Raw genomic sequence first — 14,762 nt, forward strand, 5'->3', positions numbered from 1 at the left:
TGTGTTAAATGAACAACATCTACAAATGCAAATTAGTTAAGATTTTTGTATCTTTAGAGTGCATGTGCTTTTAGTGCTTCCTTGTTGTATAAGAAAATCCCCTCCATGAACGTTAATATTTTATAAAAAGCGCAAAAAAGGGTATATACGCTGGTAGTATGGTTTCTGGCGCACCCTTTACTTCAGACTATACAGGGTGTTTCTAGAAGTGATTCTGATACTTAGATATGGGCTCCCAAACATTGATTGGCCCCTAAAACAAGGAAATAGTCACACATGTGGAGTAAGACCTACCAGCCTTCAATAATCTTGAATGCTATTGAACCTTTATCAAGCAGAAGTGTACTTACTATTAATTGGGTAGAAGTTTGCGTACGCTGGTAAAATAAAGCTAATTACTACACATGTTTTGTTATTTCCGTATTTTTGGGGCCAATCAATGTTTGGGAGCCCATATCTTTGTAACTAAATGTTGTAGACCCCATCCATGTTATTTGACACTATCCACTCAGTTTGACCCTAAGAGCACACGCTTCAATTTTATGTCAGACTTGTCAGAAACACCCTGTATAGGAATCCATTACGGCTAAACTGTTAGTCTAGACCACATTATAAAGAGAATAGAGATATGGCGGGAATTTTCACATCCCATCTTAAAGTTTTGGCGCGAAGGGAGTGTCTTTAAAAAATGTAGTATAATAACAAAATAAAATGAAAAATAAAGTATATGATGACTATACCTTACGTGACTGTGGCTAAAACACTCCTCTAATGCTCTCTCTGCTTAAATGGTTTGAAAGTAAGGACTTTTAAAGGAAAGAGCCAACCTAAACTTTCTTCTCATTCATTACTGATAATAACTAAGAAGCGATATCTAGTTTACTAGGGAGAAGGTATAAGATGTCTAAGTATTCCCGCGCCATAGTCCCAGTCCCCCTTTCAAAATACAAAGGGGGGGGGGCGTAAAAGGAGTCCGGGACTATTTCGCTTCTCCTCAGTCGGGAAATACGTAATTTTCGTCATTCGCGTCGCGCTGACGTGAGTTTTCAAGAACCAATGAGATGCTGGTTGTAATTTAGAGGCGGGGATTAACTCCGGACCTACGTTTGGACTGGAGATAAAGCTGGAAATATTTATACCTTCTCCCTAATAAACTAGATATCGCTTCTTGTAATAACTTTAGTAAAAGGTAGGCCTGTGCGAGTCCAGTTTTTTGGGCTTCGAGTCGAGTCTCGAGTCCTAAAAAATCTCTTATAGAATCTCGAGTCGAGTCTTTTAACTGGTATCGAGTCCTCGAGTCCTAAAGGCAGCTTCAAAACTACGTCTCAAGCCCAGTGTCGAGTCCTGATCAATTATTTCAAGTCCCAGTCGAGTTTTAATAAATTATTTTATGTCAAAATCAAGGCTAAATATTTTTATCTTTCATTTTTTACTCTTCATTTGTTCAAATATCACAGCTTGGATATAAAAAGTAACAAACATCAATAAACATAATTTTAGCTTTGGTTTTGGTTTGTTCTAGCTGACGTCAAATTTTTGTCCTATCAACTGACTTCTCTAAAATATAAATCGGTAAAACCCCACTAGATACCGCGCTTTACTTAAAATTCCGGGTCACCGAGTTCAGGTTAAATACATGGATAAAGGATGAGCGTGAGGAAATTTGTTTTCGCGCTAGAGGGTTGGCAACTCCCTATCTATTCGATATTATTATTATTATTATTATTAAAGCTTTATTAATCGGATATTCCTATTCAGTCGAAACTGGTTTACAAAGGAGTCCTTAGTTAAATTAATTGTTAAACATTAAAAATATGCTGTTTACTTCTCTCTTAAACTCATTAATGTTAGCTATATTTTTTATATCACATGGTAGGTTATTCCAAGATTGAATTGCCCTGTTTTTTAGACTTTTCAAGTTGACTGTCGTAAATTTTGATGGCAGAACAAAGGTTTTAAGATTTATGCGGATATTATAATTATGATCAACTAAATTAAACATATCTAGGATATACTTTGGCATTTTATTATTATAGATTTTAAACATTAGTACTAATAACTGATATTGATATTCTTGAGCTAGGGTCATCCAATATATACTTTGATGCAGCTTCGGTTGTCAGCACGGGAAAGCTAGGCCACTATGTAATGTAGATTTGTGCGTGCTGACAAGAGACGAAAGAAAAATAAATTCTTTATCCATGGTAAATATTTTTGGACTTGATATGGTGTTAAACCTCGGTTCGAGTCCTCCTCGAGTCCAGTAGTGATGATTTTTGAGGACTCGAAACTGTTCTCAAGTCCTAAAATTTTGATTTTCAAGTCTCGAGTCGAGTACTCGACTCGAGACTCGATCGAGTACTCGCCTTTGAAAGAGTACTCGCACAGGCCTAGTAAAAGGCATTTTACAAAACATTTGGCTATTTTTTATTTTACTTTTTCTTGCTTTCTGCTCATTTCGAAAGACAACTTAAGCACTTTTATCAGTAATGAACGGTTTAAGCCCAAGACAATTTTAGCTTGACAATTTTCGAGCTTCGACCGTCACAATTGGTCAGATTACATAAATATTTGAGGTAGAATTCTACCACAACTTGTTTTATAATATGACTAGTCGTTCTCGGTCGCTGGCATTTTAGTACGTGTTTGGCGTTTGCTATATAGATGTGGCCTCTAAACGTGCGGAATTGTAGTATCTATATCGGTAGCACCCTTCCTTGGTAGATACGCAAGGGCAACAAAAAACCCCTTCCAGACATAAATGAAATTGAGGGACTGCCCAGCAGCCGGCTTTCGGGTGAAAATAATCATTTTAGGAAATACCTTTCTTGCAAAAAGATGAAAGAAACAAGGCGGGGTTTACGCCATATAGATTACTACTACACATTAGCTCGTCTTAAATCCTTAGCTTGAAAACAGTGTCCTGGGTGCCAAAATGCCATAGAAAGAATGACTCAAAATCGCCCAAAGAAAATCCCCCTTAATTTATGCTAGATTTATCAGAAACATCCTTTATAGTCTGTTAAACCAATGCCCATGTACGTTGAATTGTGAGTGCTCACTTTATACCTAGTTTAGGTGTTCTCACGAATTAATACCTAATCCGGAGTAAAATAGGCTAATTTTGATAGTCTCTGGCAGTCTAGTACACTTTGGTTTTACCATAAGTTTATAAGATATGTTCCATAAGTATGACACTAACTACCGATACTTCCTAATGCTAGAGACTTACAGCTCCCACGAATTAATACCTAATCCGGAGTAAAATAGGCTAATTTTGATAGTCTCTGGCAGTCTAGTACACTTTGGTTTTACCATAAGTTTATAAGATATGTTCCATAAGTATGACACTAACTACCGATACTTCCTAATGCTAGAGACTTACAGCTCGAGCTAGTTCGAGAACGACAAGCGAGAATTGAGTAACTAGACTCGGTTATGTAGTTCATCTTCCTATTTAGTTCGTACTAAGCCTTTGATAGTCACAGTGCCTACTAGGCTTCGCTTTACCTCGAATCTATGACCTGCGTCACTTCATGACAAGCTCTCAGTAACCAGTGACAAACTTATGGGACATATCTTATGAACTTATGGTTTTACTCAAAATGATTTTGAATCTGAGAGACAAAATTTGCAAACTCTTTGATAATTTACAACGGTAAAATTACTGTATGATATAACTCGATAATTTACAGCAGTCTTTGTTAATTACCGCCGAATCACATCTCAAACCAAGATACAACACGATAGTTTCACTTGATAAATTGTAACTGTAATCGAAGCCTAAAACCTCTCAAAAAAAACAAAACACTTTTTGTACGTTAGGCCCGGCCATGTTCAGCCGAAGCGGTATATTTTTCTTCTACTAAGGTCTACGTTTATTTTGATTCTTATATAGACAATTACGAGTATATGCGTGCTAAGGTAGAAGATAAAACACAAGAAAACTTGGATGTAATCTATCTATTCCCCCTGGGGCAAGGAGGATTGTATGGGGCAGTGAAATGATGCAAAACCCGTTTTCCACTTCTCATCTTTAATGCGTAAACTCAACTCCATCCCCCCACCATCTCTTTCTTCCTCCCAGCCTTTTAAATCTCGGCCTCTATAGACTTTGGGGAGCGCTCATAAAATTGTTATCGAAGTTTAGAACGTTTACTCGAATATCTTCTCTAGGTTATCCGATATGTACCGTATACCAAATGGAATATTAATCTCGCTTTAATTACCATCGCGATATATATGTATGTATGTTTTATCGGAACGCGTTTATTTGACTGGAAAATCGGGAGGTCAAAATCTTATCCGCTTATTTGAGCTTTCGAATAATAAATTAAAGTGTAGGTGAGAGATTTTATCGCGCTACATTTCTTCGGCACTATTAAATTTGTTAATTCTCCATCAGGAATACATACAGCTACTAGGAATCATTGTGTAGATATTTTCTCAACTGCGGATTCTTCGGGAAGAATTATCTAGACTAATCATCATTTATGACGAATTTTTCAATCTCTCTATATAGTAATATAATAAATATAATTAAGAATACGTACATCTATAATAGGGATCGTTGCGTAGCCATTTTCTCAAACTTATCTAGGAGGATTTTGTGGGATGAGCTAGACTAATCATTATGTAAGACCAATTTTATCTCGCGAATAATCTATATCGCTGCACGTTGCTATCAACCTATGGAATCGCAGTTAGAAAGACGTCAGAATTAAGAAATTACGGAAAGTACTCAAGCCCAGCCCACAAAACCCGCTCAGAAATTAGCTTGGGATATATATGGGCACAATGATTCCTAGTTGCTGTATGCATTCCTGGATTCACACGTGTCTTCTCCGCTTGCCGAAGTTCAAATTAATGCGTTAAACAGTTGGATATACTTTGTCGGGGTCATCGTAGTCTAGCATAAATTAAGAAGGAAACTGTTCTTTGGGGCGATTTTGAGTCTAAAATGTTACTTCTATTACATTTTGCCCTTAGGGTCTGTGTTTTCGAGTTGAGCTTGGATGGAGTATTTTAGGGATGACCCCTTAAATTTAATTAAGAATCTGAAAGACAATGATTTGTAATTTAATTAAGGGGTCATCCCTCAAACACTCAAATCATAACTCGAAAACAGTGGCCCGGACGGCAAAATGTCATACTCAAAATCGCCCAAAGAACATCCCCCTTAATTTATGGCAGACATATCAGAAACACCCTGTACGTTTTTACAAGCAATTCTTTCGAAAACTTTATATAAATTTTTCTCGTTCAAGTTAAGAACAAATGATGTTCGTGGGCAAGTTTTGATTCCTAAAATATTGTCTCACCGACACTTTAATCTTACGGGCGGGAGCTAACACGTGACGTATGCCTAATTAAAAGTGGAGCTTTAATACGTGAAGCGGTCTCTTCCTTCCTAATCAGCCCGTATCGAATAATATTTGAAATCCGGTACCTCCCTTCCCAATTATCTTCCATGTCTTATCTTAACAATTGGATTCTGCGATTTTGCCTAATAAGCCGTGAGAATTTCTAAGACTGTGCACGGTATGCGAGAATGCCGAAATAACGCTCTAATTGCATGGGTTTAATTTTATAACAAAATTTTGGAGCTGTCAAAGACAACAATCGTCGTGTTACCATAAGTTTATAAGATATGTTCCTTAAGTATAACACTTCCTATACTTCGTAATGCTAGAGAGACTTACAGCTCGAGCTAGTTCGAGAATTGACTACACTCGGTTTTGCAGTACTTCCATCTTCCTGTTTAGTCTGTACTAAGCCTTTGACAGGGCCTCACCAGGCGTCGCTTTACCTCGAATAAATGACCTATCGTCACTTCATGACAAGCTCTCTGTAACCATAGACAAACTTGTGGAACATATCTTATGAACTTATTTCGTTACCTAATAGTGACTTGTTTTCAATATTTCTGGAGCTGTAAGGCTGTTTTTCAGCCCTAGCAATAAAGGAGCAAGAAAAATTCCTTTTAGTCAACATTTTTATTGTTTAAAAGTGACCATGGTGATAAAGGCAAATTTTTCATATTTGTTAGTCAACAAGAAAGGCAACACTTTGTTGTCCAATTGCTAATACAGTTACCTCAAAAAGCAATTTTTGCGCAAATATTACCTTTAATTTACTTATTTCATACGAATTTTTTCTGTAACGTTGAATATTGAAATTAACCTCCCAGCAGTTTGCAAGACGTTATGTTGCTATGTACCATTGTCGTCCTAGCGTATCTCACAGCCCATTGTTATCTACAAATGCAATTTAGTTGAATATATAATAGCGTTGATTATCTTCGTATTCGTATTCGGCTTAGAACGTTAAATCAAGGCAGAAACTACGAATGATTAAAATTAAACAAGCAGAAATCAATATGCAAATTAGACCGAAATTGTAATTTCTCGTCGTAATAACAGAGTTCGTACGGAACCTGGATAAGTCAGGGATTTGGGAAATTGGGAAGTAAGTCAGGGATTTACATTAATTTCCTAAAACGTCAGGGATATGTCAGGGATTTCGTTTGATATATCAAACCATGCTTTGAGAAATTCTAAATATTTGCCAGGTTTAAAATGGTCAGGGATATTGGCATAATTTGGTCAAAGTTAAGCTGGAAAAGTCAATGTAAAATTTCAGTTCGAACCCTGAATAATGTCCAGGGTTGCCACAGTACCTGGAAAACCTGGAAAAGTCAGGGAATTTTAAAAATTTCAGCCATGTCAGGGAATTTGATTTTAGAGGGTAAATTTTCTGGGGATAAGTCTTAATTGAAAGAGTAATGAAAGTTTCTCCTCATCCTCTCTTAACACACACAACTCTAGAGCAATCCTTAAAAATGTCTAGAATTGTTTTTATAAAGTAAATGCTCTCGAAAAAAATCTCTTAGACTGTTAATTATAGTTAAAATGTTTCTTAATAATTTTGGTGCAACAAATACATTGGAAAACTTAATGTAGAGAGTTTATTTAATTAGTAGCACTTAAAACGTGTTGTAAACATTTACCCTACCGTTCTGAAAGGTCAGGGAAAAATCTCAGAAAAAGGTCAGGGAAATCCTGGAAAAGTGAGGGAATTTGGTTCTGAAAATTCCATGGCAACCCTGAATTGTCCTTATCACCTATCGATAAAATATTTATTATCTGTGATAATTTTTTGTCCTCTTTTAAGAAATCGAAGTCAAATTCAACCGCAAACCCATTTTCACGGATCTGTAGTTTAATACGCCTATTTCATCCTTCTTCAGTAAATTGCGTATTTCGAAACAAAAAAAGCGTTCAAACTGTTATTACGACGAAAAATCTTCAATTATCAAAGAACTTTCTCTTAAAGTTAAAACTTTTCCTCTTTTAAACATTACAGATAACTTTCCAGCCAGTATAAAATAATAAAAGCTTATTAAGGTCACGTATAAACACTTAAAAATTCAAAATGAATTAACTGGGAAATATCCATTAATAGTATAATACTTTCCCCGTGCCAAAATTGCTCCAAGTTATACAAATTCTTTCACGTCGTGTGCTTCTGTTTATCCTCCTTCAAATCATTTGCATACTGTTTTCGATTTCAATTCAATATACCTTCTAGGCCTAGCTAGTCTTGTCTTCTGAAGTGTTTATCTTTTCACTCGAATAACTTCGCTTTCCTTTGGCGTTTGCGAAGCCCTCTTGGCATTTATATTTATCTTTTAAAAATCAATCGAACCAGACGAAAAAAAATAAATAAACAAATAACCAGTTGGGAAACCTAAATGAACCTCTCCGAGTCGAGACGCAATTAAGAGGTTTTTCTTAAGTAATTAAATAAACATAATTGATACTTATATTTTTAGCCTTCATTAATTTACCTTAATTCTAGTTAAAGCGTTTTAAGAAACTTTATTTCTAAAATCATTTTAAACATAGCTATTGTTGACGTTTGAATTCAAGCGTATCCTTCTTTAACAATTTTTCGAAATTTAGGGTACCTAAGGCGATTGATTCACTATAAATAATAAAATAAAACCCGCAATTGCGTGAAAATTTGGTGGAAGCCCTGCCATTGGGAGGATACACGTTTCTCTTAACCCTAGCCGATCACCGCGTACTTCTGAATCCTAACGATGGGAGTGGAGTAGAAGCCAAAACTTGCTTTCTGCCAATTGCACCGATTTTCCAACTGTGAACGCTATGACAGACACACACACAGATACTTCCAGTGTAATAACTCTCCGTGACGTCATCGTTACTCGGAGAGGGAAAAACAATAAATTTGGAACACCAATCAGAAGTTCAGATTTAAAAATACCTTCAGCTTTTAAAAATAATTCAATGAATGATTAATTAATTTTGCTTTAATTTGGGTCGATGTGGTAGGGATCATGTGGGAACCAACTGTTATTAACGGACAATGGCAGTTTAACGTTATGAACGTACTTAAGTAGTACTGTTTTTCGCCCAAGGTGCCATTTCTCCATTATTCTTTTAATCATATTTTTTTCCCTTCGATTTTAATTGCGTAATTGGAATGTTTTTCGAGGGGCCGGATACTAAATACTTATAAGTCTTGCATAAGTTAAGGGTGTTTCTGATAAGTCTGCCATAAATTAAGGGGGATGTTCTTTGGGTCGTTTTGAGTCGGAAATGTAACTATATGACATTTTTCCTTCGGGGCCACTGTTTTCGAGTTAAGATTAGAGTGTTTTAGGAATGACCCCTTAATTAAATTAGAAATCATCGTCATTTCGTTTCTTAATTAAATTTAAGGTGTCATCTGTAAAATCTTAACTTGAAAACAGTGTCCCTTAGGCCAAAATATGATAGTAGTTACTTTTTCGACTCAAAATTGATTGCCCAAAGAACATCTTCCTTAATTTACGCCAGACTTATCAGAAACACCCTTTATATTATCTTCTGCTTGAGGCACGGTGAAGACGGAACAACTGGTATGTGTAGAAAGACGTCACCAACGTCCTTTCGTAAGAAGTCATACCAGGGATAAATTTAATTTTAGAAGTAGGAATGGAGAACAGAGTAATGTGGGCGCGCGTCAAAGTCCCGGACCCCCTTCCACGGGACGGAGGGATATGAAAGAAGAGGCGGGTCATAGCGAGAGAGGCAGAAAGGAATTACGCATTTTTCGCCGTCCCCGTCAGCAACGTCATCAAAACATAGTTTAAGTGAGCCAATAAGATAATTTAAACTTTTCGTTACGTGTTGGAAGGAGTGGCTCTATACTGGGCTATGAGTCGGACTGAAGTAAATACTAACCTTTCTCCATTCCTACTTCTAAAATTAAATCTATCCCTGGTCATATACCTAACGTCTTCGCTGGAGCACTATCTTAAGAAAAGGTTTCCAAACACGGTGCTCTATTTGTCCGTCACATTTGTAAAGGGTCTATAGTATCCGACCTCTCGAACGCATTACCACCCGCTTTGAACTACATGCAAGGGACTTCGAAGAATAGGTCAGCCATTTTAACGATTCTAGCTTTTAGTAAGTACTAGAACAAAAGATGAATTAGAAATTATCGATCCGGAATGAGAAATAATGATCTGGCAGGCTGTTGCCAAGACTAATTAAAAGCTGCCGCTCTCAACCAATGAATGCACGATTCTAAATGTCTTCTTAATGGCTACGAACCTTTATAAAGAACAATCATTTCTTATATCCCTTAAGAGCTATTTTTATATCACTCTGTCAAGACGATTGAGATGGTTTGTTTATAAACGATTTATTATATTTATCTTTTTAGTTTTTAGCGCCATCTATTGATGGCTAAAAACTAATGCATTTATACCGAAGATTTACTACCCCCACTTTTACCCCTTTCACCCCCACTTTTTCCCCCTTTCCCCCCTCTTTTCCCCCCATTTCCCCCTTTTTTAGTGCCTTTCCCCCCTATATTACCCCCTTTTTTCCCCCATTATATCCTATGTTACGGCTGGTTGGGCGTCTTAACCCCGCCTTTTCGCGTTAATTTATTCAAATTTATTCATAATTCATAAATAATGCTCTAAAACGCTAACAGATGGACCTAGGGTAGCTAAGCTTCATATTATTTTATTTCGTAAATTTCCAAATCCCCAACGGGACTCGAACGCTCCAACGTCAACGCTACGGTTCGGAAACCCGGTACGCTAGAACTGCGCCACAGAATGCTTATATAAACCTTTGCTTTCATGAGATATAAGCTGGGATAGAAATCCATCTCGAGTCTAGGCGCGTTTGCGGCGTTTCGCGCTAAGAGAGAGAAATTAAATAATCGCCCACTACCACGTTAATATGACGTTAAGTCGGCCTCAAAGTCACGTCTGAAGCTTAGAGTTCTTTTCCTAAAACCTTATCAGTCTTGAATGTAGAGAGAAACGAATTAGCAGGCAAAGTTCACCATGAGATAACCAATGATATCGTCTCTTGAAAACTCGTCTGCTACTCTACTTAGTTAAGCGAGCAGTCCACGTTTACAAGTGAGATTAATGATAACTTTATAAATAATGATGTTTAAAATTAACCGATTGAGGAAGTTACAATAGTTCAATATATATTATTCTGTAATTTAATTAAGATTAAAATAAATATATATTCACGAGTGAGATTAATGATCATAATGGTAGATAATGATGTTTCAAGTAAGTTAATTGAGGAATTCACTGTAGATTAATTAATATTATACTTTAATTTAATAAATATTATACTTTAATTTAATTAATATTATACTTTAATTTAATTAAAATTGAGGAAGTTACAATAGTTCAATATATATTATTCTGTAATTTAATTAAGATTAAAATAAATATAAATTCACGAGTGAGATTAATGATAATTATAAATAATGATGTTTCAAGTAAGTTAATTGAGGAATTTACTTTAATTTAATTAATATTATACTTTAATTTAATTAATATTATACTTTAATTTAATTAATATTATCATGATACTATAGTTTATGATAACTTTACAAATAATGATGTAGTTTAGTTAAGTTTAAAACTAACCGATTGAGGAAGTTACTATAGGGTTGGTACTGGTAATTATGGACACTTTTTGCAAATCTTTGAATAACTTCCGTGGAGCTAACGTTAGACACCAGAAACTTTCAGGATATGAAATATGAGTCTTTATACACAATTCGCTGTTTTCAGCTTTTTAACTCTCTTAAATTTTGCACAATATCCTATTTCCCAATCCCCTCGGAGGACCCCAATTGTGAACAATCGCTGGTAAATGTAAACACCCTGACCCTAAATACTGAAGGAGGTAGTGAATGAACACTGGACCCAAATGTGAACAACAATGATAATCAAATGGGAGGAATAAAAAAGGCCCTAGGAAAGGACAGGGTTGCCACAGTACCTGGAAATCCTGGAAAATCTGGAAAAGTCAGGGAATTTAAAAATGGGCCGAAAAGGTCAGGGAAAAGTCAGGGAATTTGATTTTAGTGGGTAAAACTTCTGGGAATAAGTCTTTATTGAAAGAGTAATGAAAGTTTCTCCTCATGCTCTCTCAACACAGAAAACTCTAGATTAATCCTTAAAAATGTCTAGAATTGTTTTTGTAAAGTAAATGCTCTCTTAGACTGTTATTTATAGTTAAAATGTTTCTTATTTGTATTGGTGCAACAAATACATGGGAAAATTTAATGTTGAGAGTTTATTTAATTATAACCACTTGAAACGTGCAGTAAACATTCACTTTTTCGGCCTAAAAGGTCAGGGAAAATCTGAGAAAAAGGTCAGGGAATTTGGTTCTGAAAATTCCGTGGCAACCCTGAAGGAGCTACCATTACGTAGGGCCTAAATCCATGCACCTAGATTAAAGTTTACGCAGATGTGATAAGTGATAATAGGATAATATAGTTAAATCAATACCCGAGTCAAAATGTTCAATAATTTGTTGAGAAGTCCTATTTATTTCGATACCTCGCATAACAGCTGTCTCATTTTCTCGCTTTCCCGCCCAATAAGTAGTCGTAGCTACCGCCCTCTTACCGCTAAATTGATAAACTTACTAATGGCGCGAAATTTGAGTCTTTTTTGGGTCAATGATGTATTTTAAAGTTAATATTATAACTTTTACTTTTATTTTTTAGTAAAATAGCTTAAAAAGGATTCTAATTAACCTTGAAACAATTGAATTTTTACCTGGTTTTTTCCAACTCTAAAATCGAATTCCGAATCGAAACCACAGATATTAATATCAATTTTATAGTGAAAAACGTGATCTATCTAACGATTAAAGGTTTGTTATCGTGGGATTATTGTAACTCTTGCTAAAGCTTATTCCCCGATGGTATTGTATTAAGCAACACCTAAAATTGGCATCAACTTAAGTTGATTAGTCCGAGTTGGTGTGTATATAGGTTCGTATCTTTCATCCACGTATTCCTACAATGTTCATACCATTTTTATCGTAATCCTCAATATTCAATCTACAAATAGAGCCCTTTTAAAAGGAATTTAAGCCGCCCAAAAATTAGCTACAAAATGTTAAAGAAAAAATAGAATCGTTCACATTTACCAGTACCGACCCTAGTTTAAAAAATATTATTCTGTAATTTAATTAAGATAAAGTTCTGTAGGTTAAGTTTAAAATGAACCTAATGAGTAAGTTACTGTAGTTTATTACTAGATTGATTTTATTCATAATAGGAATGCTATTTTACAAACAATGAAAAAAAAACCCGAAATGCTAAATTAGCTGGGGTCATCTTATAATGCATATAGTAATACTAATTCTTGTCACTAGAAGGCGGTAAAAACTATATGACTGGGTCATCTTGTTTCATATTATTCCGAATGATTGCACTCGGAAATAGAGAGAGGTTAAGTTTTTATGGATTCAATACATTCTTTGGTGAATTGCAACCTACGTAAGCATCCATGAAGATGCGAGTTTTGTTATACAGGCAGGGTTGCCACAGTTCAGGGAAAACCTGGTAAAGCCATTGAATTTCAAACCGGGCCAAAAAGGTCAGGGAAAGTCAGGGAATTTGATCATAGTCAGGGATTTTGGATAAATTGGTTAAAATATCTGCGGTTCGACCATCCAGCTGGGCGACTTTCAATTTTATACGCCGTTTTAACGAGATCATGTTTGACCAGATTCACCGAAATCGGGGAGCTTGCTAAGCAGTGTTTTACGTTAAAAAATCAAAAATGTGATTTAAACGCAATGGTTTACTTATATCAGAAGGGGATAATGAAAGAAGAAGGACGACACTCTGTATCCTCTTAATACTTTATTTATGTAACATCATTCTTCCCAGGCTCGTTTGCTTTCCCACTCATAAAACTTCAGATGGGCATCGCACCAAAAGATGAATTCTTTAATTGTTTGCCACTAAATCCCCAGCAATCAACCAACAAACCTTGATTGTCTTGACGTGGGACAAAAATCGTCTTGGCAAATAGTTAAACGCTAATAGAGTAATGAAGAGGGAACTATTTATCTTGCATGTGATTAGGTTTAGTAACCTTGCTCCAAATGTTCCGATGTTGGGAAGAATCGTGTTACACTTACCCCACTTTGTGGTACACTTCTCTCGAAGAGAAGTATTATATACTTCTGCTTATATTCATAATAATGACAATTGGGCCTATAAACGTCTGGGAAAACCTGGAAAAGTCAGGGAATTTGAATCTGACAGGTGTTCCAAAAAGGGTAATTATAGGACCGAAGAAAAGTGGATTATAATGGTTTTGAGTCAAAAATGTAGCTTCTAAAGACATTTTGCAATAAGGGTAACCGTTTTTGTGTTATGATTGCAGTGTTTTGCGGATCAACACGTCTTTAATTAACAAGAAACTGAAAGGCAGTGTTAATTAAATTTAAGAAGTAATCCGTGAAATACTCTAAGAACATTTTCGACTCAAAATCGCCCATAAAACCCAATGTAGGCAAATTGATTGATTTTACGTTGCACTAATAATTTTTGAGCCAACATTAATGAATTAATGAAAAAAAAAACAATTTTGATTAAAATACCCCAATCAAAGAAAGGTTAATAAACTTTATTTCAAACTAAACTTAAAATATCCAAATTCATAAAAGATAAAAACAAGTTTATTTTTCTTTGATTCTTTTTAAGTTTTTATTACTTCATTGACATTCAAAAATATTATTTACATTGAAATTAGAATCTTCACAAACACGGATTATTAGCATAATAAATGAAGCGGCAAAATTATCTTTAATCTTAAATGATGTCGAACGGCAATTAAAAATGGAAAAGCCCCTTACTCTAGAAATAATTAGTAAAATACATAAGATACCAGAAAGATAGGGGTTAGAACGTTTAACGAGGAAATGATTTTCAAAAATACTAAAGAAGAAGAAGAAAAAAGAAACACGTTCTCGATAACTCACGTATTTTATATGAACTTGAAAAATTCACGTATCATAAGTCAAATCGGGCGATTTTTAGGAATTTAATGTTTAAAGATATTTCAATTAAAGGGATAGTGACGTGTATATGCGAGTGACTCTAGGTTTTTTATGGTTTTAAAGGTTTTGAGGGTAGACTATGGAGTGTTTCTTAATTCTATTTCAGCATGCGCATCAGCTATTGTCTATGTAATACCGCTCCAAGAAGCAATACCTAAAACAGCCAAAAGTCGGTGGTGAAATAGAGGCTGGTGTTTGACATTCTTGTTGCCTTACGACAGAACTTTGATTCTTATGTGGACTGTTAACAAAGACGTTATATATGGCTTCAAACAAAAAGAAATTTGGTGCGGGACTGTTAACGTCTTTGGGTCCACATACCGGATGTTCCGC

Source organism: Phalangium opilio, unplaced genomic scaffold (genome assembly GCF_054372755.1).
Source record: "Phalangium opilio isolate 3A_F unplaced genomic scaffold, DU_Popi_V2 ptg000329l_1, whole genome shotgun sequence".
In the NCBI taxonomy this organism is placed as follows: Eukaryota; Metazoa; Arthropoda; class Arachnida; order Opiliones; family Phalangiidae; genus Phalangium; species Phalangium opilio.